Raw genomic sequence first — 15,047 nt, 5'->3', positions numbered from 1 at the left:
CCCCAAAGTGATGGCAATTGGAATGGTTTATAAGGGAGGAAACCAAAAAACATTTCAGTGAGCGTTAACTTGGAGAGAAGAATGAGAATTTGTAGGTTCCAAATTAAGTACAAAAGGGAAGCTTAGATTAGAGATTTTGCATTGAAAACCATAGAGAATTAATTTCAAATAAAATAGTGGCAGGAAGAAAATCAAAGGAAACCAAAGGCAGGAAGTAAATATTTCTTGGATATATATGCGAGAAGAGTTTTCTAGAACTCTTTTGAATGCAGATCCTGTTAAAAAAAAGTGAATGTTCCCTCTCCTTTTGACTCTTTTCTCTCTCATTCTATGTCCTTCTTTCTTTATGACTTCTCAGACTTCTGAAGGCCAGAAATGGTGTCAGCCTAAGGACAGGGAATTTCCTTTTTCATAATGTATCTCTGGAAGAATTGTTAAAAAATCCTGACCCTCAGATTTATTACATATGAACCAGGCCATCTCAATTCTTCTTACCTTTGACTCTTACTCTCTCACATCACTGGGAAATATGGGCTTTTTTGCATCCTTTCCTTCTCTAGTAGACCCCAGGGTGGGATTTAATTGCTATACACAAGTAACAAACAGGTATGTGAATAGGGGAACTACATAAATCACAAGAGATTCCTGACAATAATTTATTTTCATCGTAGAGTACTCTATATCATTGGGTTGGCAATATACTCATGTCTTTGTTAGGTAATTTGAGCTTTCTGGTTTAGAGGGTAAGTGGGGAAAATGCAATAGGCTTCAAGACAGTCTACAGTGCAGGTGCTTTTCTTACTCGAACCATCCATGGCATTGGACAGACTTGTTCCCTCCTCCTTTCCTTCTTCCCTTGGCCTCTGGGACCCCTGACTGTCTTGATTTACTCTTACCTCCCTGGCATCTCTTTCTTAGCTTTCTTTGCTCGTTCCTTCTCTTTTACACAACCTCTTGAAATTGGAGTGCACCAGGGCTCAGTTGTTGGTGCCTTTTTTTCTCCATTCATCTCTACTCACTCCTCAGGAATCTCATTTAGTCTCATCATAATGCCTTTGATATGCCCAAACTCTGAATTTGTTTGTATCTCCAGGGTAGACTTCTTTTCTGTCTAAGGCTGTTACCTCCACCTGAAACTCACTTCCCTCAGAGAGCTATATGGCTCACTGCCTCACCTTTTTCTGGCCTTTGCCAAGATAGCACCTTCCCAGTGAGGCTTCCCTTGACCACGCTACAGATAATTGGCCAAAACCTCTCTCTGGTTCTACCAATTCCTCTCACCTTGTTCTATTTGTTGCCATAGCTCTTTTCATCTTCTATAATACTGTATATTGCACTCTTTTTGTTTGTTTGTTTATTACCCGTGTTCTTTTACTAGACGACAACTTCTAGATAGCGAAAAGTTCTGTCTGTATTCTTTTTTTTAATTTTTTTTAACATTCATTTTTGAAAGGCAGAGAGAGACAGAGCGTGAATGGGGGAGGGGCAGAGAGAGAGGGAGACACAGAAACAGAAGCAGGCTCCAGGCTCCGAGCTATCCCCACAGAGCCCGATGCGGTGCTCTAACTCACGGACCACGAGATCATGACCTGAGCCGAAGTCAGCCACTTAACTGACTGAGCCACCCAAGCACCCTGAAAAGTTCTGTCTGTATTCTAAGTGCTTAGAACAGTCCTGGTACCTGTGGACACTCAACAAATAATTGTTGAATGGTGATGACTATGATCTACTGTTTTTTTTTTTTTTTTTAATTTTTTTTTCAACGTTTTTTATTTATTTTTGGGACAGAGAGAGACAGAGCATGAACGGGGGAGGGGCAGAGAGAGAGGGAGACACAGAATCGGAAACAGGCTCCAGGCTCCGAGCCATCAGCCCAGAGCCTGACGTGGGGCTCGAACTCACGGACCGCGAGATAGTGACCTGGCTGAAGTCGGACGCTTAACCGACTGCGCCACCCAGGCGCCCCAATGATCTACTGTTTGATTGTCCATTTGTCTCAGGTGCTTTACAGGTCTACTTAATGGATTTGGAAATCAGCACTCAACACTACTGTACCCAGTAGGCAGTGAAACAGGATTTAATTCTAGGAGTGTCTAGTCTAGTCCCAAAGCTTCATCTCAGTCCACTATATCATCCCATCTCTGTTTTTCCTTAGTTGTAATAGATACCATAGCATGAGGTTTAACCACATATATCATTATATGCCTAGAATAATATATTATGCATGACAAGCAAATTTGATTATTTTGATGATTTGTGGAATTGATTCTTTAAGATTGGACACAGTCTATAGCTATTTTTCCTTGGCAACTTGTTTAAAGATGACACTATGATTTTTCTGTTAGTGAAGTATTGCAGAAAAAAAATTCTACTAACAGAGAGTAGAAATGTGGTTAAACATGTTGCGTTCTCTTTAAGCATCATACAGCTCTTTCAGGTTGAGTTTCCTAGAATTCCAACAACTGATTTAGTGGAAAGAATATTTAAATTGTTCAATTGTTGGACTTTTGGGAATGAAAGAGGCAGCTGTTTTCAGAACACGGCCTCAAGTTACCTAACAGCCTATCAAAAATAGCCACCAATAAAAAATAACCTATGAATAAACCAAATATATGTAGCAAAGTAATCCCCCCAAACCCCAATCAAACACAGTGAAGTTGTTTTATAATTTATTTTCCCTCTTATGTGCACATCACGAGAGAAGTTAATGTTTAACATATTTGGGATGTTATGTTCTAGTTTTCTCTGCTTCAGTTTGTAAATGGACATGAAAATAGTTGGTATCATGAAAAGCATTAGGATCTCTTTAAACCAGGGAAAAGCAAGAGGCTAAACAGCCTGTCATTATCATCCCACCAAGGTAAAGGACTGTAGGTGCCCCAGCACAATTAATTCTCTGCCAGTTTACCACTCACACAGATAAACCTTGAGACACTCATGCCCTTGTACAGTGTGCACCATAGAAGAGATGAAAAGGACCGTTTAGTTTGAACTTTAAATGTTGTTTTGAGTCAGAGCCTTTGGTGAAGACCGCTGCCTTATTCACTTTCCTTCCTTTGTTTGCAGTGTAAGGAAGTAGCCCTCCCTTCAGCATTGTTTTTAGGTTGGGGTGTTTTAAAAAATGTTCCACTCTGATACCTACCTTCGCTTGCTGCTTTCACTTTTAGCCAGTTGATTCAATGTAATATTTAAAATAGTCCAACCAGAGTACCCATGGGGGAGGGGAAGGAAAAAAAAAAAGAGGTTAGAGTGGGAGAGAGCCAAAGCATAAGAGACTGTTAAAAACTGAGAACAAACTGAGGGTTGATGGGGGGTGGGAGGGAGGAGAGGGTGGGTGATGGGTATTAAGGAGGGCACCTTTTGGGATGAGCACTGGGTGTTGTATGGAAACCAATTTGTCAGTAAATTTCATATATATATATATATATATATATATATAAATAAAATAAAATAGTCCAACCAAAAAGTGTTACTGAAGTTAAAAGTATCTTGAATGGTGTCATGATATGTGATAGCACATACAAAACTGGGTGTTTAAATGGTCCAGGGTGCTTCTGTGTGTACTCAGCTTTCAGAGTTTGAGAAAGCTCAAACTCAGAAAACTTCTGAGTTAGGAGTTTTCTGAGTTTGAGATTTGCTTTTTGTTTTGAAAAATTTCTTTTTCTTTTTCTTAAGTTTGTGAATGTAGTTGAAAGAGTAATAGATTTTAAGTTTTTTAGCATTTGAGTACTTAGAAATTTGTGCCCTACGTTTGCACAAAGAAATATTGAGTGGGGCTCCTTCAATTTACTGAAAATTTTGCATTTTCTTTTTACTTCCTCCATAAGTTTGAAGTTTATTTATTTATTTTGAGAGAAAGAGAGAGAGAGAGAGAGAGAGAGAGAGAGAGAGAGAGAGAGAGAAAGAGAATGTGTGTGAGCAGGGGAGGGGCAGAGAGAGAGAGAGAGGAGAGAGAGAACCCCAAGCAGGCTCTGTGCTCTCAAGGCAGAGCCTGATGCAGTGCTTGATCTCATGAACCATAAGATCATGACCTGAGCCGAAATCAAGAGTCAGATGCTTAACTGACTGAGCCACCCAGGTGCCCCTCCTTCCTCCATAAGTTTGAATTTCAGTTTTTGTTGGTATAGCAAAATAAATACCCTTCTATCTGCTTTGGGATCATAAATGCAAAGAGAGAGGTTGAAATTGATAATTGAGGGGCAATCCTCCCCATAAAGAAGTCACTGATTCACAGTTTGACTAGACTCCCAAATTTAGACATAGGTATTCCCAGTTCTAATATTTAGACCTCAAATACCTGTATTCCCTAAGAGGTTTCAAAGAACAGTTTTGCCATCACAGGAATGTAATTTGGAAATTGGATATTCAATTATAAAGCAGTGTCACTACTAATTGGAAGTTCAGGTATTCTGGGTTCCAAGTATTCATCTATCCATACTTCACACATTGGTTAAACATCTACTGGCTATGTAACTGACATTGTGCTATGTGCTAGAGACAGATGAATAAGACAATGAACGCTTTTTAGTGGAAAAGACAGGAGGTAAACAGAAGACAAGTAAACACTGTGTGAAAAATGCTAGGTCACCAAAGTCAGATTTAGGGCAGAGGGAAGGCCAGAGTTCAGCCAAGTCATTCTAGCAGAGGTGACAGCTGAGCTGAGTGTTTGAGTCTTTTATATTTGGACATTTAGGAGTTAATTAACCAAGAGATCAAGTCAGGGTAGTGGGTGGGGAAGCAAAGGATAAATTGTACAGTCACAGCTGCTGGTTTTCTAGATGGTCATAGACAAAGTGAATAATTTCCTCAGGTACAGATTCTTTAGTGGATGATGGAATGACAAACTTAACAAATTGTCCATGTACACGCTTACAAATCCCCAGTTTATTACTTAAGGTATATGGTGTTCAAAGACTACACATAGGTATTCATATGTATACACATATTATAAATAAATTGATCTATGTATATTTGTTGATGATCCTTAACTAATTCACATACATCAAAATCTTGATTCTCTGCCATTGGAAAGTTAATAAATGTAGGTGGTTTTAGAATCTGAGAGGCATGGGCTTATTTTCCAGATTTTCCACTTACTAGATGAATGAACTTGGAAAAATCACTTCATATCTCAGAGAGTCTGTTTCTTTGTAAACTGATAGTAATAATAGTTGCCATATAATTATTTGCTCAAGGTTAAATGAATATTTAAGTAAAGGTGGTCACAGAGCATATAGTTATGTAATAAATAGTAACTAATTATTATTATTATTGTTATTACTTATCTTGTTGTATAATAAGAATATATTGTATAATAAGAGTAATATTGTATAATAGGAAAGTCTGTTAAATCTTGCAGGCATGTTATTAATTCTTTCAGTGCTCTCACTATTTGCTGAATGCATCTTTCCACACATATAACCCAGTATTTTACTTGACTTGTTCAGGAGAAAGACCAGAATCTCATTCTTCTCCGTGAACCAAGAAGCTATCAGATATGTTCATTTCTAACATGGGAAACTGAGGCATAGATGGATTGACTAATTTGGGCAGGGATCCAATTCATTAAATGGTAACATTCTCTGTCCAGCAGTCTTTCCATTAGACTGACTATGGAAATCTTAGAAGGCTTGGTCTGATTCTTTGTCATTATGGAAATATGTTATAAGCTTATCCAATTAGGTTGGCTTCTAGGCAGAGCCATCACTCTGAAAGTTAGGGTGCAAGCCAGTTATGTTAAAGTGGATTTACATGGCAAAGCAAGAAATGAGCCAGCTGTCAGTGTGTCTGCCCTTCAGTCCACTTCACCATTACGAATGATGCCTTTGAGGTTTTGTTCAGTGACAGATTGGATTCCAGACAATTGTAATTCTAGCTTGAAGATTTTTTGGAAATAAGTGTTTTGAAAGATGCCAACTCAAAGTTTACTTCTGAAATATTTAATGGGTCTCTCTTTGGAGAGATGGATGTTTTGTAAGGGCCAGTGATTTTTTGCATATGCCTTAGATAGACCTCTTAAAATGGAACTTAAGTGAAACAAAACCAAAAACCCAAACATTTTCATTTGGAAGTTTTAATCTGTTTTAGCACAGTATGAAAAAAAAAAATCTTTGTTCTTTCATCATTAGATACTCCCCTCTCCCCTTCCTCTTCTTTTGGTAAGATTCTAACTGTGGGATTTAGATTGCTTAATGTGTGCCCAGGGCAAAGACTGAAAGAATTGCATTATGCAGTCATGCAGTGGTGTGGGTGGGGTGGGAATTTAAGAGAACACTAAGTTCCAAGAATTACAGTTGCCACAAACAGATCTGTAGGACCTCCCTTAGGGTTGGAGGTTCCTAAGTCCTTATTTCCTGTGAAAATTGAAGGTCGAGGATAGCCCAAATAGTGGCAGAGACAGCTGCCATTTTATGCCCATATTAGTTGTTCATTATCCCTCTTTCAAAAAGAATCTCAGCAACAAAATTGCTCCTTTTAGTATATATCTGATTTTAATCTTGTAACAAAAATATTTTCAGAAGAGAAATTGAAAAACAGTATAAATGAATATTTCCTTCTTTTTGATTTAAAATTTTTACTATTGGAATACAGTTGACATGTAACGTTATATTCTTTCAGATGTACAACATAGTGATTCAGCAGTTTTATACATCACTCAGGGCTCACCATGATAAGTGTAGTCCCCATACAATGTTATTACAATGTACTGACTATATTCCCTATGCTGTACTTTCCATTGTCTTCATTTATTAATTTTATAAGTGGAAGTTTGTACCTGTTAATCCCCTTCACCTATTTCACCCATACCTCTGGCAGCCACCAGTTTGTTCTCTGTATTTATGAGTGTTTCCGTCTTTGTTGTTGTTGTTAAGTAAAATTCCAAAGAGCAGTCTACTCTGTTCTTCACGGACCTTGGAATTCTTAAAAATGAAATCCTAAGCCATTATGGTACCACAATAGTAATCAGCCCTCTAAAGGCAGTTCTGAATAGGGGAAGAATGGTAATTCAGATGGAAAAGAAGAGTCAAGCCAGATAACTATCGCTGGCTAATTTTGATCAAGGCTTTATTAGCTTACTACGGTTGGCCCCTTTGACATTTGATTTTTATCAAGCTCTATTCTTATTCCCCTGCTTTATTTACATATTGCTTAGAAATGGACAGAAATGAAATAAAAAATCACATCCATTTAGGGTGTGGGGCAGATCTGTTTTCCTTTCTTTGAATTTACCAAATCTGCGTGTGTGTGTGTGGAAGCAAGAAGATGGATTTTATGAAGGCTTAATGGAGCAAGTATTAGGTTTCCTGGGGTTATTGAAGGTAGTCTACTTCCAACACAGCAGTATAAACACTTTAATTTTTTTGTTTAGTTTTGTGTGACTGCTGGATCTTCTCCCCCTTCCCACAAATCTACCAAGTGCAAATGCACATGCTGACAAATGGAATGCAAACAAATGGTATGCAATGGGTACATGATGGGGGAAACGTACAGAGGGGCTCTTACAGGCCATTACAAATGGTAGCCCCCAAGTGCCAAGTTATTTATAGAGAGGAGGAGCAGTGACTTCTTAACTTAGGGCTCAAAATAAAGAAGGGTTTGTCTACAAAAAAGAATGTAATGATTCAGTTCTGTGCATTTGTTTATTGATGATCACTTTTTCCCCTTACGTCTTGACATTCCACCAAAGCAAACTGTATGATCTTCCCCTCGGGAACCAACTCAGAGCTTAGCTTTACTTACAAGCTTCATTATACTAAAGAGCAAAATGTTCTAGCTGATTGAATAGATATTACATGGCAGCCCGCTGACCTCTGTATTTAGGAGAAATGTTCAACTCCTACAGAGAAGTCCTAAATGTTAACTGATTCACAGTTTTTTTCCTCCTTTATTTACTATAGAGCAAACCACTGATTTTCCTTCCTCCCTCCTTTCTTTCTTTCTTTCTTTCTTTCTTTCTTTCTTTCTTTCTTTCTTTCTTTCTTTCTTTCTTTCTTTCTTTCCTTCCTTCCTTCCTTCCTTCCTTCCTTCCTTCCTTCCTTCCTTCCTTCTCTGTTTCTCTGTTTCTCTCTTTCATATGATGTTTCTCTGTTTCAGGTAAGATTCTGAAATAAACAAATAACTTTTGACTGATAAGCTGAGCTTCTAAATTTCGCACTTCCATTCTCTTGAAAGGCACCAGGTTCATACCACATTAGAGTTTTACCTTGACGAGGGAATATGGTAGGGTGCAAGGTAGGAGGGAGTCTAATCTACTAATCATTGAGAATGTTGTGATATCAGGTCATGTGCATGTGGGCTCCTAGGCAAATAGGGAGACAACTGAGGAACTAATTCTTTGGCTCTGGCTCCAGAGCCAGATGGCTCTGGCTCTCTGGCTCCAGAAACTGCTAGACACATCCTGAATAGTCAGGAAACTCACCTTGGTATAGGAGACTGATGAAAAGACTTGTACCTTGGTTTGGAAGGCTGATTAATTATTATAGGAGCGGAGAAGTTTTGTGTGTAAGACTTAACTGTCTTGGGGGCGCCTGGGTGGCGCAGTCGGTTAAGCGTCCGACTTCAGCCAGGTCACGATCTTGCGGTCCGTGAGTTCGAGCCCCGCGTCGGGCTCTGGGCTGATGGCTCAGAGCCTGGAGCCTGTTTCCGGTTCTGTGTCTCCCTCTCTCTCTGCCCCTCCCCCGTTCATGCTCTGTCTCTCTCTGTCCCAAAAATAAATAAATGTTGGAAAAAAAAAAAAAAAAGACTTAACTGTCTTGGATTTGAACCTGAAGAAATCTAATCTCAGATCCTGGGTAAGAGCTATAAAAACCAACAGAGTATAGTGCCATTAGTAGCCTAATAAGAAACTCTAAAGAGCGGGGAGGAGAGGAGCTGCTTTATAGAAGAGGCCACCAAAGGAAGAGCGGAGAAGTCTAACAAAAGACTCAGAGTGTGTGGAGCCTCTCCACCCCCACCCCGAGTCAACAAGAATCGGCAAAGATTGGACCTTTAGGAGTGGAGTGCCCTTCACAGACTGGAGGCTAAAGAGTCAAAGATTACTGCAACTGTCACTATATTCCTGATGATCTCCCTGGCTCTCTAGGACTGATGTGGCCTGAGGAAGAGCTCTCAGCACACAATGGTTACTCCAACATCAAAATGTAAATTCAACATTCTACAGAAGATTTTTTTTTTCTTTTTTTGAGGAGAAAAACCTGGATTTTTCTAAAGTCATTTTGATAGGTATTAAAATAATAGCTGAGTGTCTTTGTTTCCCACAACAATATCACTGGAGCTTTTATACCTTTCTCTGTCAAAAGCTCTTGGTTCTTTCTGCCAAACCAAGGAGTGCTAACACATTTGAATCTTGTAGCCAACATTCTAGCAGCATGCATAATTAATCCCATATCATGGCCAGTTTTCTTTCTCTTTTTCAAATGTGTACAGAACTCTTGGTTATTACCTGTGTCCTCACTCCCGACAACGAAGTCCACGTGCAGCATGCACGCTGTTCTGCTCTCTTGGGCCTTAGGTTTCAGTAGGGAAAGACAGACATGAGAAAAGCAAATGCATGAGCACAGTTTTAGCTGGTGTTAAGTTCTATAGAGAAAACCAAGTAGAACTTTCAGTAGAGTTACTTGTTGGGGGCGGTGGTGGTGATGGGTGGTGAGCTAATTGAGACTAAGCAGTCATGGAAAGCTTCTCTGAGGAGGTAGTTTTTGAATTATTCCAAGTTGAAAACTCATGGATCTTTATGAATTGGATTCCTTTTTTCATAGTTCTGGACCTTTGAATTTGGCTCAATACTTTGGTTTTTCTCTGCTCTTTCTAAACTAGCCAAACCTTCTTGTGGTTGCCATATAAGCATTTAATAGGTTTGAAAATTGTGCATAGGGGAGAGTTGGTTTCTTTTTAAGAATTATAGTAAATATCCCACAGGTAGGGAAAACTGCATGTGGGTAATGGGTAATAGTTAAAAAATAGCCTCATGACTTTAAATAGCCAGACTTTAGCTATGAGCATAGTTATTTGAGAAATAATAGATTTTTTTTTTTGCCAATGAAAAGTGACTTTGCTTTTAGGAATTTTATATATTTAGACCCATCCCAACATTGTTGGCATGGGAGTTAGGTCTTTTTGATGGCTTCCCAAAGAAGTTACCAAAAAAGTTATCTCGGTCTTCTCAGAATTTAGTGATGTGAAAAGAGAAATGATGTGGGCAATTCCTAAAAATGTTAGAGCCATAGCCTCCTCAGAAAATGTATCCCACCCAATGTCCTCATTGTTAACCCAACTTGCTTGACCTTCCTTTATGTATTTTGACCAGCTACATGGGTAATTGGATTCTGGGGCAAATGTTTCAAGGGTGATAGTTTCCACTCTATAGATTGTGAGGTATCGATGAGCCAGCCAGTGATGCCTTATCTCATTGGTAGGTACCAGTCAGGTGTTGTGCTCATGGCCCCCTTCCTGTGATGCTTCAGGAGACATCCATTAGGGAGAGGATCCAGGGGTTTAATGCCACTACAGGCTTGCCTGGAGGTCATCCTGTTCTGATCTTTCCTCCTCAAGGAATTACATAAAAATATAGCTCCAAGACAGAAAAAATTTAGAGACCCTTTTAAAGCTTATACTAACTAAAAGATAGTGTTTGAATGAGGCACTGATGTGGTCAACTGTTTGGTTCATTAATGATTCATTCCCATAGATATTTATAGGGAGGGAGCATGGGTAGGTGGGGAGACCCCAAAGCATGATGCAGGTTCTGTCACCTGAAAAAGGAAGGGGGCAAGGAAGTAAGGGTTATTTAGGAAGAATTTCAGACCTCAGTGCCATTTTCAGAAAGTGTTGGATAGGTTAGTGGGGAGTTCCTGGACCAAGGTTGCCCATTAGAGGAGTCCTGCATTGAAACCACATGCTTCTAGTTCTCTTACTGCTTTTAGTCATCCTGGGAGCAGCCGCAGGAAGCACTGCCTCAGAGTGAACAATGAACATCAAAACAGATCTGAAGGTGTGCACCTAGAGACCAACCATGCCCTCTGAGAGAGGTTTTCTTGAAGGGAGCTCTAAATGGTGCACCCAGGGGCCCCACCGCTGACATGCAGGTGTTTATCATGAACAACTCTTGGTGAGGGAGGATAAGTGAGAGGAAAACAGGTTTGTTTTTTGTTTGTGTATAAATTAGGAGTGTGGCTGCACATTTGATAAAATTGAAATACCTAAGACATCCACACGGAGACAGGTATACTAGACAGGAGTTGGGAGAAGAAATTTGGGCTGGAAAATCTAACTTTGAAGTCATCATCTTTTATAGATGCTATTTAAAGTCATGGGAATAGAAGAGAACATTTTAGGGGAGAGAATGTAGAGAAAGAAGAAAGTGTCCAAGATTGAGCTCTATGGAAGTCCAGTACTAAGAGGTCGGTACAGGAGGAGAAGCAAGGACACTGGGTAGGAGCAGCCAGAAAGGGAGCTGAAAAGCCAGGAAGGTGTGCAAGATGAGTATTACAAAAGGGAGAACGTGAGACAGTGGCATCAGATGCTGCGTTTTGGGTTAAATTAGGAGAGAATAGAAAAGTGGAGGAGAGAATTGACGCTATGGATGTCTATATTTAGTGTCACAGTGAGTTCCCAGGACAGTTTCGAACAGGCTAAAGAGACAATAACAAATGAAGAAGCAGGGCAACTATGCATTTAAATCTCAAAAAATGGCCGTTTTTGGAAGCAGGGAGGTAGGGCAGTGGCTGGAAGTGGGTATGGAGACAAGAAAGTTCTTGATTTTAATGACTATAGATATTGGAAAATATTTGTCAGCCAGTGGGAATGATACTAATGGAGGGTGAGCCACAGATTTTGTAAGACAAAGGAGGGGTAGTTAATGAAGAAAAGTCGTTGAAAGAGGAGTCTGGGTCCTGAGTGCAGATAGAGGCACTGGCCTTTGCTAAGAGAAGCGGGATGGATAATCACTTGTGGTGTAATGTGTGAAACAGCGTCCTTTTCCAGGGCTCTGCAGTGCCTTGCCCCTTGACTTTCTGTTCATCCAGAGGACACTAGAAGGTAGTCTTCATTCTGTGTGGTTACAGGCTCAATTAGAGATTCTATTACCAGGAGGAAAGACAAATGGGTATTGAAGGACAGCTAAGAGTCTTTGACACAAAATCTTTCATTAGAGTTATTTCTAGGTACTGTACATTTTTGTTGCTATTGTGAATTATATATATTATTTATATATATTAATTTATTTGTATATATGTTTAAAGTTACATTCCACAATTCTTCTCTCAAACACAGATTTTATCATACCACTTCTCTGCCTCCTTTAATTACACAATAAGGTCCAAACCTCTAGCCTGGCAGTCAAAACCTCTGCAACCTGTCCCTGCCTACCTGATCTCCACACTCCCCATTTTACTCACTATCCCCTTGCTATGAAACCCACCTGTGAAGTTACTCAGTCCCTCCTTTCCTCCCCAGCTTTAGAACTTCTCACCCTTCCGAGGCCTGCTGAAAGGACACCTCCTCTCTGAAGCCTTCCTAGATTGATAGAACTAATTTTTCTTTCATGTGGCACCATAGCCCGTACCTACTTTGATTATACTGCTTAATAAATTGTAATCTTAAACGTATCTGGAGATCTGTATGCCCAATAGAACATGACATCTACAAGTTCAGCAAGTGTTTTAATCATCTGGTAGTAAATTCCTATTTGATTCTTAATATCAAATGCATAAAATATATTTCTGGAGAATTTTACTTTATAAGCTTATGAAGGCCATTTGATGACATTGGGCCTGCTTCTTTCACAAAAGGTGACAGTTACAGCAGTTCTTTTGCATTGGACCTAACACTGTTGAGTATTTGGGTGGAAATGTAGCTGTCCCTGCACTATTACCATTTCTTCTTTGTCGCAAGAGCAGATTTTACCCAAAGACGGGCATATTTGTCAGTTAGGAAGTACTGGGTAGCGAGAGAAGGAAGGGGGCGAAATATACTTCTCTTGAACACATGTCTCTTCTTTCCAGTTTGCCTGGCCTGGAAGGACATAAATGTGGGGTGCTGGAGTGTACACCTTAAATTTTGTTGGACTCTATCTCCCTCTCTTTACATTCCTAAAGTTGTATAATTATTTAGCAGTTATTATGTGCCAGCTACTTTTTTTTTTAATTTTGAGAGAGAGTGCAAGCAGGGGAGAGGGGTGGGCGAAGGGAGAGGGAGAGAGCAAGAGAGCGAGAGTGAGAGACATAGAGAGAGAGAGAGAGAGAGAGAGAGAGAGAGAGAGAGAGAGAGAGAGAATCTTCAGCAGGCTCTGTGCTCAGCATGGAGCTGGATGAGAGGCTAGATCCCATGATCCTGGGATCATGACCTGAGTCAAAATCAAGAGCCAGAAGCTCAACCGACTGGGCCACTCAGGTGCCCCCTGTGCTAGCTGCTTTAAAGTGCTATGACTTTCTAATCTCATTTAATTCTTACAACAGTCCTGTAAGATAGGCACTGTTATTATTTCCATTGGAAATTGAGACCAAAGTGGCAAGGAGACTTTGTGCAAAGTCACACATGCAGCCTGTGGCAGAGAGAGCTTTGAATCCTTTTTTGCTTGGATTTAGAAACTGAACTCTAAACACTGTGCTCTGAGAACCTGCCTAGGTTAGTTTGTTCCATGCGTATTTCTGTGAGGAAGGCTAACAGCCCCAAGATAGTGATGGAGTAGATTTAAGAGACACCCATGGTGTGTGACTTAGCAGCAGGGCTCAGGTCAAATTTCAGGAAAGATAAAGAGCTTCTTTCAGTGTTTTCCAGATTCTTCTTTCCTGTAGTCTATTTTAATGCTGTCCTGCAGCTGTCCAAACCTCACGCAAGGTTTCTTTTTTTCAAAAGACATAATTTGCATACCACACAATTCACCCATGAAAGTGGCTTTTTAGTAGATTTAGAGGTATGCATCCATCATGGCAATCAATTTTAGAACCTATTTATTACTCCAAAAGGAAACCCATACATACCCCTTAGCCATCACTCACAATCTCCCTGTAGCCACAGCTCTAGGCAACCACTAATCTATTTTCTGTCTCTAGATTTGTCTATTCTGAACATTTCATATAAATGGAATCATACAATATATGGCTTTTTGTTTCTGACATCTTTTGTTCAGTGTAATTTTTTTAATTAAAAAATTTTTAGTGTTTGTTTACTTTTTTCAATGTGAAATTTATTGTCAAATTGGTGTCCATACAACACCCAGTGCTCATCCCAACAGGTGCCCTCCTCAATACCCATCACCTACCCTCCCCTCCCACCCCCCCCATCAATCCTCAGTTTGTTCTCAGTTTTTTTTTAAATTTTTTTTAACATTTATTTATTTTTGAGACAGAGAGAGACAGAGCATGAACGGGGGAGGGGCAGAGAGAGAGGGAGACAGAATCGGAAGCAGGCTCCAGGCTCTGAGCCATCAGCACAGAGCCCAACACGGGGCTCGAACTCACGGACCGCAAGATCGTGACCCGGGCTGAAGTCAGACGCTTAACCGACTGAGCCACCCAGGCGCCCCTGTTCTCAGTTTTTAAGTCTTTTATGCTTTGGCTGTCTCCCACTCTAACCTTTTTTTTTTTTTTCCTTCCCCTCCCCCATGGGTTTCTGTTAAGTTTCTCAGGATCCACATAAGAGTGAAAACATATGGTATCTGTCTTTCTCTGTATGGCTTATTTCACTTAGCATAACACTCTCCAGTTCTGTCTATGTTGCTACAAAGGGCCATATTTCATTCTTTCTCATTGCCATGTAGTACTCCATTGTGTATATAAACCACAATTTCTTTACCCATTCATCAGTTGATGGACATTTAGGCTCTTTCCACAATTTGGCTATTGTTGAGAGTGCTGCTATAAGCATTGGGGTACAAGTGGCCCTATGCATCAGTACTCCTGTATCCCTTGGGTAAATTCCTAGCAGTGCTATTGCTGGGTCATAGGGTAGGTCTATTTTTAATTTTCTGAGGAACCTCCACACTGTTTTCCAGAGTGGCTGCACCAGTTTGCATTCCCACCGACAGTGCAAGAGGGTTCCCTTTTCTC

This window comes from Felis catus, chromosome C1, assembly GCF_018350175.1.
Source record: "Felis catus isolate Fca126 chromosome C1, F.catus_Fca126_mat1.0, whole genome shotgun sequence".
NCBI lineage: Eukaryota > Metazoa > Chordata > Mammalia > Carnivora > Felidae > Felis > Felis catus.
Note: the sequence above shows the minus strand (reverse complement) of the source record.